Below are 11596 nucleotides of genomic sequence, written 5' to 3'. Positions count from 1 at the left end.
TATAATTATGGTTGAGTCTACATGTGTAGATTGTCTACATATAGTATCATAGTTGATAAATGCAATCTAAAACATGTAAGACACTGCGTTAAGACTCACTTGAATAACTATTAGAAAAAGGAGACAGTTTCCATGTTAGAGATAGATGATATGATTCAAATTGGACTCGAGTGTTCATGCATAGGATCATACAAATGTCAAGTTGATAGATGAATAGACTCCCATGGTTTCATAACCATATTTTGTGTTAAAGTAATGACTCTGGAATTGGCTGCATGACATGAAGTGATCAATAATGATTTTTGTTAAGAGGTGTCATTGTAACTCATAAGTAAGGGAAAGATTAAGATTGTTGAAAATTCTACTTATAAATTTATACCATCTTGAAAAAAATTAGTAGATAATTAGTGTTTATATATATGATTAGAACTAAAATCTAATAGCTTTAACTTTGGAATGAAGTTGGTGTTTGACCATATATATATATCAAATCAATGTGAACATTCACTCGATGCTAATGGGGTGGAGAAGTGAAGATAACAATGATAAGAGAACTAGCCATTGGCACGAAGGAATGCATGTGCTCTGTTGCTTTTGGTCATGGTGACAATAATTTTTAAAAGTTTAAAATAGAAGATGAGGAAAATATTTATTCGTAAAATTATTTCAAAAATCATAAATTTGTTATTTCATTAACTAGTTATGCTTGCATTTCTATAATCAAATCGATTCTACTAATTAGATTAGGGGCATTTGCTTATGAAAGGAGTACTTAGGTTAAAAAAAAAAGGTTGTTTGCTATAGGCAAAATGCATGTATAAAAGAGGAGAGCAGGTATTGAATTGGAAAAAATATAATTAATGAATTTGATAAATATAGATAGGAAAATGTTGAAATAACGAGTCCAAAAAGTTAAAAGCAATGTTTTTTTGTATAAGAAAATAAGTAATGATTCAATTTTATCGTTTTAGATAAGTTAAATATGAAGTTTTAACTTTTTAGTTCACAATTCATTTAAAAAATCAATAATTCATTTAAAAAAATTTGAAGGTTTAAAAGTTTTTACACAATATTTTTTACTCCTCTATAAATGTAAAGTGTAAACAATTTAAAAGTTTATTTAGTTTTAAAATTTTTTTTTTATTTTTGTGTTTCAAATAGTTACAAAATTGTCACATTATTTCTTACTTTTTGAGAGTTATAAATTTTTTAAAAAATTGCAAGCATTTAAAAAAAAAACTCATTTTTCAATTTTTTTATAAAATAATAAATAAACAATAAATATGCTTTCAAATATTTATTTTAATTTTTTTGTATTTTATTGCTATTTAAAATTAAAATGAATAAAAAATTATTTATATTTAATTAAAAAAATACCTTTTATGGATTTTGGCTTTCTTTGCATAGTTAAATAAAAAATTAAAAAATTTTCTTTGGATAATTCCAGTATGCTCAAACCAGCGAAATGAAATTGGGCTTTGTGTTTCACCTAAAAATTAATAAAATTAATCTCAACTTATTAGAAACACAATTATTTTTTCTTGGACTAATTTTTAAGTTACCTAAAGTACTTCTACAACTATCAACAATTTTCTCAAAATGCCCCCGTAGACACCCCAATTTTAACTAGGCCACCCCAAGCAAACCTAGTAAAGCAGGACTTAGCTTTGAGATTTAAAGGACCTAGATTTTTAAAATTGAGACCCTGAGTACCCGTGATTTTAAAAAAAAATCAAGCCCTTTTAATCCCCTTCAGATATTTGTGATGGAGTCCCTATAGTTCCTGAAGTCATTATAGGCTAGGCTTTATTGTCCTTCAATTCTAGAGTCAAAATCCTATTCTTTAAGGTCAATTGTACTTTCAAAAACCCAAAAATTAGTTGAGGGTACTTATACTGATTGATATGATCCTTTAATTTTAGAATCTTTATTCTTCACAATGAGCCAATGTCCTAGTCTCTAAGTTTGATTTTAATTCCAAAACCCCAAAAAATTAGTTTGGTTGATTGAGTCCTTGATGTTTAGGTATTAAAGTTATATCCTGATGACCGTGTTTGTTTGGTCGAAATTGGTCAATTTGTTTGGTCAAAATTCGTCAACGCTGAGATTTGTGATTTAGGAGGGCGCACATAAGTTATTCAGCACAGAGAGCACATGTGTGCACATACACACGTAGGGATTTAAACATACCAAAGGGAAGTTGCAGGATTATGTAAGATAAAATAAAGTACCAAAATACAGGGAAATGGAAATAAAATACAAAAGAGTGTACAAAGTAAAGTTGTAGGTAAGTTTACTCGGGGGTACATACATCAGCATATTAAAAATAAATAAAAAACAAATGAAAATGCAAAATACAAAAAAGCAAAAGCATATTCTGAATTTTCCAATTCGAGCTTGCCAAGTTGGAGCAGCCTAAAAGCCCTCCATTCCCCATCTGCCACCTGAAGCTCCAATTCAACTGTGCACAGAAAAGAAGGATAAAAGTTTGTTAGCTAGAAATCCACAAAATTAGAAAAGAAATCATATGTGCAGAGAATAAAGAATCATTCCCTGTCAGAGGTCGTTAGGGGGAATTCTGGCAACCAATTTTGGTGCCAAAGGACCCCTAGCCCCTTTATAAATAGGGAGGTTCCCGCACTGTAGCAAGGCAACCGGGAGAACGCAACACCATCCTGCCCAAATTGATAGAGGAGTGAGTTGTAGAAAGAAGCTTTTGAGAGAGAGAGAGAGAGAGAGAGAGAGAGAGAGAGAGAGAGAGAGAGAGAGAGAGAGAGAGAGAGAGAGAGAGAGAGAGTGAGATAGAATTTAAGAGAAGTAAGGGAGCACTGCCAAAACACAGAGAGCAGAAAGAGGTTTGAGAAGGAAGAGAGTTTCCGAGAGAAGCTTTGTAGCACCTAGTATAGAAGCAGAGAGCCAAACACTCAAATCAGACACACGCAGAGTCTCAAATTGAAGAAAGGAAGAGTAAGAAGAAGAAGGTAAAATGTAAGGCACTCACTCTCATTTTATTCAATTTGCATAATAGTTGTATGTGAGTTTTAGTGCAGGTGTAATCCCTTTCAGTATTCAGGTTCATACTTGAACCTGAACACCAACTGAGTGAGAAACTGACCCAAACCCAAACTTGGGTTCGGATCATGGCATCTGAAACACCCGTTAGGCATGAACCAGAGACCCGAGCTTGAATCCGGATTTGGGTTTGTACCCCTTGACCATGTGCCCTCTTGGACTTGAACCTAAACCTAGGGCCTAACCCAAGCCCAGTCCTTCCCTTGAATTTTCAAGCACCGAGGCCCCTTAACTGTTTTTTTTTAAAAGCCTCCTAGCCCAGTCCGTTTTAAAATGTCTTAGCTCATCTCTATTTAAAAATCACCTGACCCAGTTCATTTTAAAATTCTTTGGCCCGTTTTGAAATTTAGATCCAGGTCCCATTTTAAAACATAAACCAAGAGCCCATCTAATTTGAAAAGGTTAGTTGGATCGGACCGTTCTTAATGTCTTAACCCAGGCTCGTTCCAAAAAGATTACCTTAGCCCAACCATGTTTTAATTAAAACACCCCTGCCTAGAAGCCCTATTCTAAAGCCCATTCAAAAACCAAAGTCCACGTGGCTCTAATTTAAAACCCAACTTGGGCTGGCCCATTTTAAAAACCCACGTGGGCTTTATTTTTAAATTCTTTTGGGTCCTATTTTAAAATCCAATCGAGTCGGCCCATTTGAAAGTGTTTTAACCGGAGCCCATGACTTTTTTTAAACCCCCAAGCCCGTTTTAAAAATCAACCTTTGCAAGGCCCATTTTCAGACTAAGCCCACTTGAACCCTAACACACCCGGGCCCTACTCACTCAAAATCCACACGTGTCCTGGACATGTGGCTGAGCCCATGTGGCTCATCCAGGATCACCCGTGTTCGTACAACCCACTCGAGTTGACTTGTGAGAGTTAACCCTGGACTGGCTCACGCCAACTCACCTCAGGTTGACTCACCCTGGTTTGACACACCCCAACTCACTAAGTAGAAGGCGAGTTAACTCGTCTTCGACCTCACTCCTGCAATCAAACCCTAGCCAATCGATTCCAAGTCTGAGTTCCAGGATCACCCAAACAAGAAATCAGTATACACAAAGAAAAATAAAAAAAATAAAATAATAGAAGGGTGGGAAAAGGCACTTATCTTTTTGCTGCATTCTATTTGACCCGACCTCTTCTAGATATTGGTGCCAAAACTCTAGTTGAAACCACAAGGTTTCAGGAATTGCAGCATCACCTCACGGATCTCAAGGGTGCACCTCCAGGATAGGGAAAGAGACCGAAACTTGAGAAAAAAGGGAAAGAGGGAGTGAGAAAAGAGATTTGAGTTATGATCTGAAACCTTAAGGATTCAAAAATCAGAGAAAGGAAAGAAAGAGTGAGGGAGTCTTAGGGGGATGGTTAGGGTTTGTAGTGTCTTTGCCAATTTTAGAACCAAAATGGGAGTTGTGAAAGAACTAAGATCTAAGCTTGAGTCTTCAACAACCTCGTTCGCAGAGTTCAGACCATAGAGAGAGTCACAAAAAGAGAAGAGGGAGTAGGGAGAGAGAGTACTTAAGGGAGTAGCAGAAACCATTAGGGTTTTGGCTGATCGAAGAAGAACAAGAGAGAAAGAGAGAAAACCCAGGGTTTCTGGGTGTTCGAACCACAGAGAGAATCACAAAAAGAGAGAGAGTTGAGAGAAAGAGAGAATGAGAAATGAGAAAATAGAAAAAAATTTGGCTTAAGTATCTTAAGCTCGAGAACTGTAGGATCATTCCACGTGGCATTCTCTGTCCTGTTGGATCAAACTGCATACGAAGACTCCTTGCAGCCATTGGATCTCTGACCTCATCAACGGTCTGCATGCCCCTTCGTTCGCTAGACGATGCGTGTCCGCCTTGCTCCCCGGACAATCAATGCTGATGGACGTCACTCTCCTCTGCCATTGGATCATTGTTTCCATCAACCACCATGATCTTGTCAACATTAGCACCTTTGACGCTTTTGATGGCCACTGTTCGATCTAAATTCATCGGAGGGCCATGATTTACCCTTGCCAGCAGCTTTGATGCACCCTACTCCGAACCGTCCGATCTCCACCGCACCAATGGACAGGATCCCGCTGGTGTCAAAGGGTAATAATGATGGCCTGCCATCTACACTGTGCGACACCTGGCCTCCTTGGCTGCCTTCATCATTAATGCACATGGAAGCGCATGAGCTCTCTCGACAACCCATCGAAGTAACCCTTCAATGGACGGACCGGATCAAGCCATGACAGGAAATTAGTGCGGGTCAAATCCCTATCATCAGATCCCTATAGTGCATCAACGATCCAAATCATTCAGCATTAGGTGTTTGCGCCCCCTCCTCAAACATCCCATCCTCTCCATGCTTCAACGGTCAAGATCTTCCTTATGTCATATGACAATAAATGACGACCTGATTCTCTGTTCGCTCAGTGCCACGTGGTGATCCAGTTTCCCACATGCGTGGGCATGACGCGCTTCCCTGAGGTCTGTCAGAGGCATTGAATGACGACTTGTTCGCTCATCGCCATGTGGCGATCTCGTTCCCTCGACCAAATCCTGACCATTGATTGTTGCCAGCATCCACGCTTTAAGTAGCGGCCATGTAGGCTTTCCCTCTCCAATCGTCAGATCATCTTCCCAGATGGGCAGCCACGATCCGCCCATGTAATTAATCCAGGCCAATTCTCTAGCTCCCACTTTCTAGACGACACGTGGTGCCCTGACCCAGTTTTAAATTGGTCTCCCCCACTCGTTGAGCGGTTCCCAAGAGCCATTGACCCTACACAGTCTTGACCCGTGGCGCCCCTGACCCGGTTTTAAAATGGTCTCCCCCACTCGTTGACCGGTTCCTAAGAGCCATTGACCCTACACGGTCCTGACCCAAACCTTAAACCCGTATCCCACAGACCGGTCAAACTTTGACCGGTCCTCCTCCCCTTGAACTGTCTAAACTCGGTTCTGTTTCTTTTTTAAATTTCTTTAAAATTCCGAAACTAAAAAAAATGTGTAAAAAATTCATAAAATTTCAAGAAAAATACTAAAAAATCTAGAAAAATAGGAGAAAAATTTTTAGGAAATAATAAGGTTATTTTTGTTAACTCTCATATTAAAATCACACATCTCATGTGTCCACCCCTACTCATGCATGCATGCATATGCATTCCCCTTCATGCTCACACTCACACACATACACATTAACTCATATACACACCTATACTCATACACGTACACATTTATGCACGAACAGACTCATGCACATACACTCACACCCGTACACATTCATGCATATACACGTCCATGCACTCAACACTCATGCACACGCACACACACTCATGTACGTAGACAACCCATGCATATGCACACACAACTATGCACTCAATATCCATGCATATGTTCACGCCCCCCACTCTAAACCCTTTGGCCTTGAACGAGCCTAAAACTGGTTGACGCCCTTTAACCGGTTCATTCCCAAGCTAGTTTGGGTCCTATGAACCGATATGAAATCGGTTTAGCCTTCCATTTCATTTTTCATCTTTTTCAATTTTCATGGATTTTGCTTTAATTCCCTTTTTGTTATTTAATTACTTCGGAAAAAATGTTGAAAAATCACAAAAAAATAAAAAATTCCCAAAATGTCTTTGCACTTGAAAAAATCACAAAAAATCCTGAAGTCTTAGGAAAACCATAAAAATATTTTTGAAGTCCTATTTGCTTCATCTCGAAGGAGTCTGAAAAACCTCCTGAAATAGTATTTTTCTACTTAGAAAAATTCTACAAAATTTCAAAAATCCTGGGAGCATATTTTGTACCTTATTTTCTCGATTTTCCAATCCCAATGATTGAAAAAGGGAGGTGTCGCGACGTCCCGGGAGCGCGTGTGCCCCGGGCGGCGAAATTAAAAATCAATTAAATATTTTCAGGAAAAATATGGTGTAGGAGTCGCCACTAACCTTTAGTGCGGTTAGAACACATGATTACTACCCCGTTAGGGGTAGAATCGGTCTACATTACCAGATTTGGGGCCGGGAGTTCGGTTACGCAAGGGGAAGGTACGAGCACCCCCTACGCGCCCGTTCTTACGAACGGTACCTAATTAATTTGAAATTATCCCTAAGTTAATCTAATAATTCTTTAAATTACTCCTTTTTATGAATTTATAAATACATGTAAATAAATAAATAAATAAATAAATATATACATATATATATATATATATATATATATATATATATTCCCTCAGAGCTTAGGGTACGTGATGCCCGAAGGCTCATACCCCCGCAATAAAATCATAGGGATAATAATTAGGAAAATACACTCCCAAAATTTTGAAATTATATATAAAATTTTTATAGGAAAATACTAACATGGGAGGTTTTTAATATATGGTAATAGAATAATAAGCCTCACATACCTACCAACATATTATGAATGTCAAAATAAGTAACTAAATACTATATATATTAATATATTAAGGATACTTAATACTAAATATAGTCAGGTTCTAATAATGATTAATACTAAACCTATTTATATACTAAAAATAGCTGATACTAAAAATACTAGGATACTAATAATTAATACTAACTATATTAATATACTAAAAAAAATAATAATGATTGATGCTAAACATGTGATTAAAATGCTAATTTACTAAACATATAATATCCATTAAACCCTAAATCACTAAATATATAATATAAAAAAAAAAATACAAAAATGCTAAATATGTAATATTTACCAATATGCTAATATATGATATACATATAACTAAAATTATTAATTTACATATAATATCAATAAAACACCAAGCTTAAGATCCTAATTTACTAAATATGTAATATTAGCTTACTACTAAACATGTAAAAACCCTAACTTGATAATATATCATTTAACATTTACAATGGATACAACAAAAATTTAAAATTAAATATTAAGACATACTTTAATCATATCAATTTTGCAATGACAACAATGATTATTAAATAATACATATAGCCAAAATTCAAACATGGATATCAACTTAACAAATATTAAAAATCCTATAACAGTAAAAGTTTAACAAGAAAATTCTACAAATATAATAATAAATACTACAAAAGATATAAACATGAATATCAATTATTAAATATCAATGTTAAATAAATAAGTACAACAAATAAAAAAAAAACTACCCTAATTACACAAATATTAAACATACAATAATGACAAAAAAATAATCCTAAATATGAAAATCAAACACTTAAGATTGGCACAACAATAATAAAAACCCACAACGTTAATATAACAACAAAAACCCTAATCATGAATATTTAATATTAAAAAAAATACAACAACATTTAAACAATAATATTAAATATTTAATATGTACAACGAATACAAATATATGACCTTTAAACACAAACTCTGGCGATTAATATTTCATAACAGTAATAAATTTATTAATAATAAATACAAAAAGAAACAATATAAACATGAATATCAGCTAAAAGATCTCACCACAATATTATATATGTAACAAATATGATAAAAATTTAAACTTTAAATATCAGAACAAGTTCTTACAATAAAAATTCTATAATAATAATACAACAATTAATACAACACAAATAAAATCAATATAATTACGTTAACACAATTAATATAATGGCAATAATAATATCCAAGCAATTTACTAATAACAATATACAAATAAAATAACAATATGATCAACATAAAAAAAAAAAAAAACCTTCAATAACAATTTTAATATATATATATATATATATAAAGAATAAAATAAAGAAAAATTTAAATATTAAAACCTAAGGCGTGTGTGTGCCTGTATTTACAGAGGGACTCACCGGGGACTTACCATGGGGGTACCGCCGGGGCTGAGGAAGACAGGGGTTCGGGTCCTGCTGTACTGTGGCCGGGGCAAGGGAGAACAAGGTTGCAGCGGCAGAGGGGCGACTGAACGTGTGCGTCGGAGCTCCTTGTCAGAGGTTGGCCGTGGCTGTGCTCTGCTCAGCTGGTAAGTTGTTGCGGTTCTGGTGCTAGTTCGTGGAGAGGCAGAGGAGCTCGGCTGGCTGGAACGGCTGGAGGAGGACTGCTGCAGAGGGTGGCCGGAGTTCATGGAGGGTGGCGATGGTCGGAGTTGACGCGGCTGCTATGCGGAGTTGTCCAGCCGTGAGTTGGCTCTGCCGGAGCGTGGCTGAGGTCGGTTGGTGTGGTGGTTGCTCACGGTCGTGGAGTGTTGCAAAGAGTGGCCGAGAGGCCCGCTGGGGACTGCTGTGCTGGTGGGGTTCTGGCCGTGTGGGTTCCCTGCGGCTACTTGTGCGTGAAAGAGATGGGGAGAAACGAGAATGAAGGAGGAAGAAGATGGAGGGATGGTGAGGTTTGTGATTAGGGAGTGCCCCGGAAGGCCCCCGGGGAATCCCTGGGTAAGAAGAAGAAAAGCAGAATTTTTTTTTTTTTTTGATTTGGCTGCGTGCCGGCTGTGTGTGTGCAGCGCCCCCCTTTAGAAGAGAAGCAAAGGTCCTTTTTATAAAAATTATTTTGAAACCCTAACTCCCTATTTCCTTTTTGCTTTATGGTATTTTTCTTTTTTGGAAATAATATATACTACTATTATGGTAATAAGGAAATAATAATAATAATAATAAGGTAAAAATAATAATAATAATAAAATAATAATAATAGTAATAACAAAGATAAATAAATAAATAATAATAATAATAATAATAATAATAAATAAAATAATAATAATAATAATAATAATAATAAGATTAGTGAAAATTAATAATAATAATAATAATAAGAATAAATAAAATAATAAAAATAATAATAATAATAAAATAACAATAATAATTATAATAGTAATACATATATTGGGCCTGGGTAAAAATGGGGTGTCTACAGGAGGCATTGGGTTCTTCGGTGCACTATATGCCCCTATTTTGAGGGAATACCTATGTAGCACCTTCACTTTTTTCGATTTTTGGAAAGGAGTAATCTTAAAGACTTATTACATTTAATTTATGAGATAATTTTCAATTACTTTGGTACCGTTCGTAAGAATTGGCACGTAGGGGGTGCTAGTACCTTCCCCTCGCGTAACCGGACTCCCAATCCCGACTTTGGCAACCCAGACCGATTCTACCCTTAATTGGGTAGTAATCAAGTGTTCTAACCACACTTCATAAGGTTAGTGGTGACTCCATCACACCTTGTTTTTTCACGAAAATACTTTTTCAAGATTCACCTCGTTTTTTCCTAGTTCGCAGCTGCACCCGTGCGTGTTTGGGCGGGTCTGGGACATCGCGACAACCCCTACAACCACTCGAAACTTAAGCTCAAATAACCAAAATCTAAACTTCAAGCCCGAAATTCATGCTATCAAACGCAACTTGTAATCACCCATAATTACTCAAAGCACCTAAAATTGTAACTATCTATAATTATTCAAAACGCTCCAAAGCCATGAAGCACAGAGTGCATGCTCATTAGTAGTGGCTATCACATAAAATAAAAAAACGATCACTAAGCCAAAAATAGATTATCAAAGAATCCATGCACAATGGCAGAGCAAATGAATCTCATTTTACATTAATAAGTCTAACAAGCAACCAAAATGGAGATGCAAGCGAACGGATCACTGTTCATATTATATCTCAAGTAGAAACTTGCCTTCATTTTTATTTGTTCATGTCAAAAGGAAAACAAATGGGTTGGCACATGTAGAAGCAGCAGCAGCTTCGGCTACCTCCCTGGAGATCTTAGAAGAAATTTCGCTTTATCCCTTTAGATTTTGATATTAATGAATGTAGGACCAATTTGCCACATGTCTAACATTAAGGAAATAAGCACGCAAACACGCGGAGGGGGAGGTCCCCTGTATAATTTCTCAATTTGAACCCACCTTTATGAGGTAGAGACATGGGTTAGTTATTTGTTTATTTAGTTAATTTACATTTAAGTCTTTATTAATTATTTTTTAATAAAAAGATATAAGATACTTATATAGGATGAATTCAGAATTAGTGAAACATGAGGGCTACCGTTAGATATTCTAAAGAGAATGCCATAATATGCCCTTGCGGTTTATTCTTTTTGGATCTATCCCTCTATTTTCTTTTTTCTAGTGTTTATCCCGACCATTTCTTCGTCATCTTCTTTACATTACATTATTATTATCATCGTCGTCGTCAACATCTCCGTTTAGGAATACTATTGCAAAGAACCCTAAAGCATCATCATCATCTCATCTTGTGATTTCCTCTATTGTTTTTCATCAATTGTGGAGTTTCAAAGGCAAACAAGTGAGGACTTCAAATTTGTCCCTTCAACATCTAATTCAGGCGGCATGAATCACTTGTGTTTTTATTCAATTATCCAACCCAATAGCCTTTAATTAGAAAACAATTACGAGGGGTTAAATAGAGCACTAGCAGTTTTTTGTTGAAATGCTAAGGGTCAGGGACTCACTTGACCTTTAACATACCATTTCTTGTGAAGGCATCTTGCAATATTGCATGAGGTTTGGCTTGTAGTGGATATGAGGTTGATCGGTT

Source organism: Malania oleifera, chromosome 13 (genome assembly GCF_029873635.1).
Source record: "Malania oleifera isolate guangnan ecotype guangnan chromosome 13, ASM2987363v1, whole genome shotgun sequence".
NCBI classification, from domain to species: domain Eukaryota; kingdom Viridiplantae; phylum Streptophyta; class Magnoliopsida; order Santalales; family Ximeniaceae; genus Malania; species Malania oleifera.
This window is presented reverse-complemented; position numbering follows the sequence as displayed.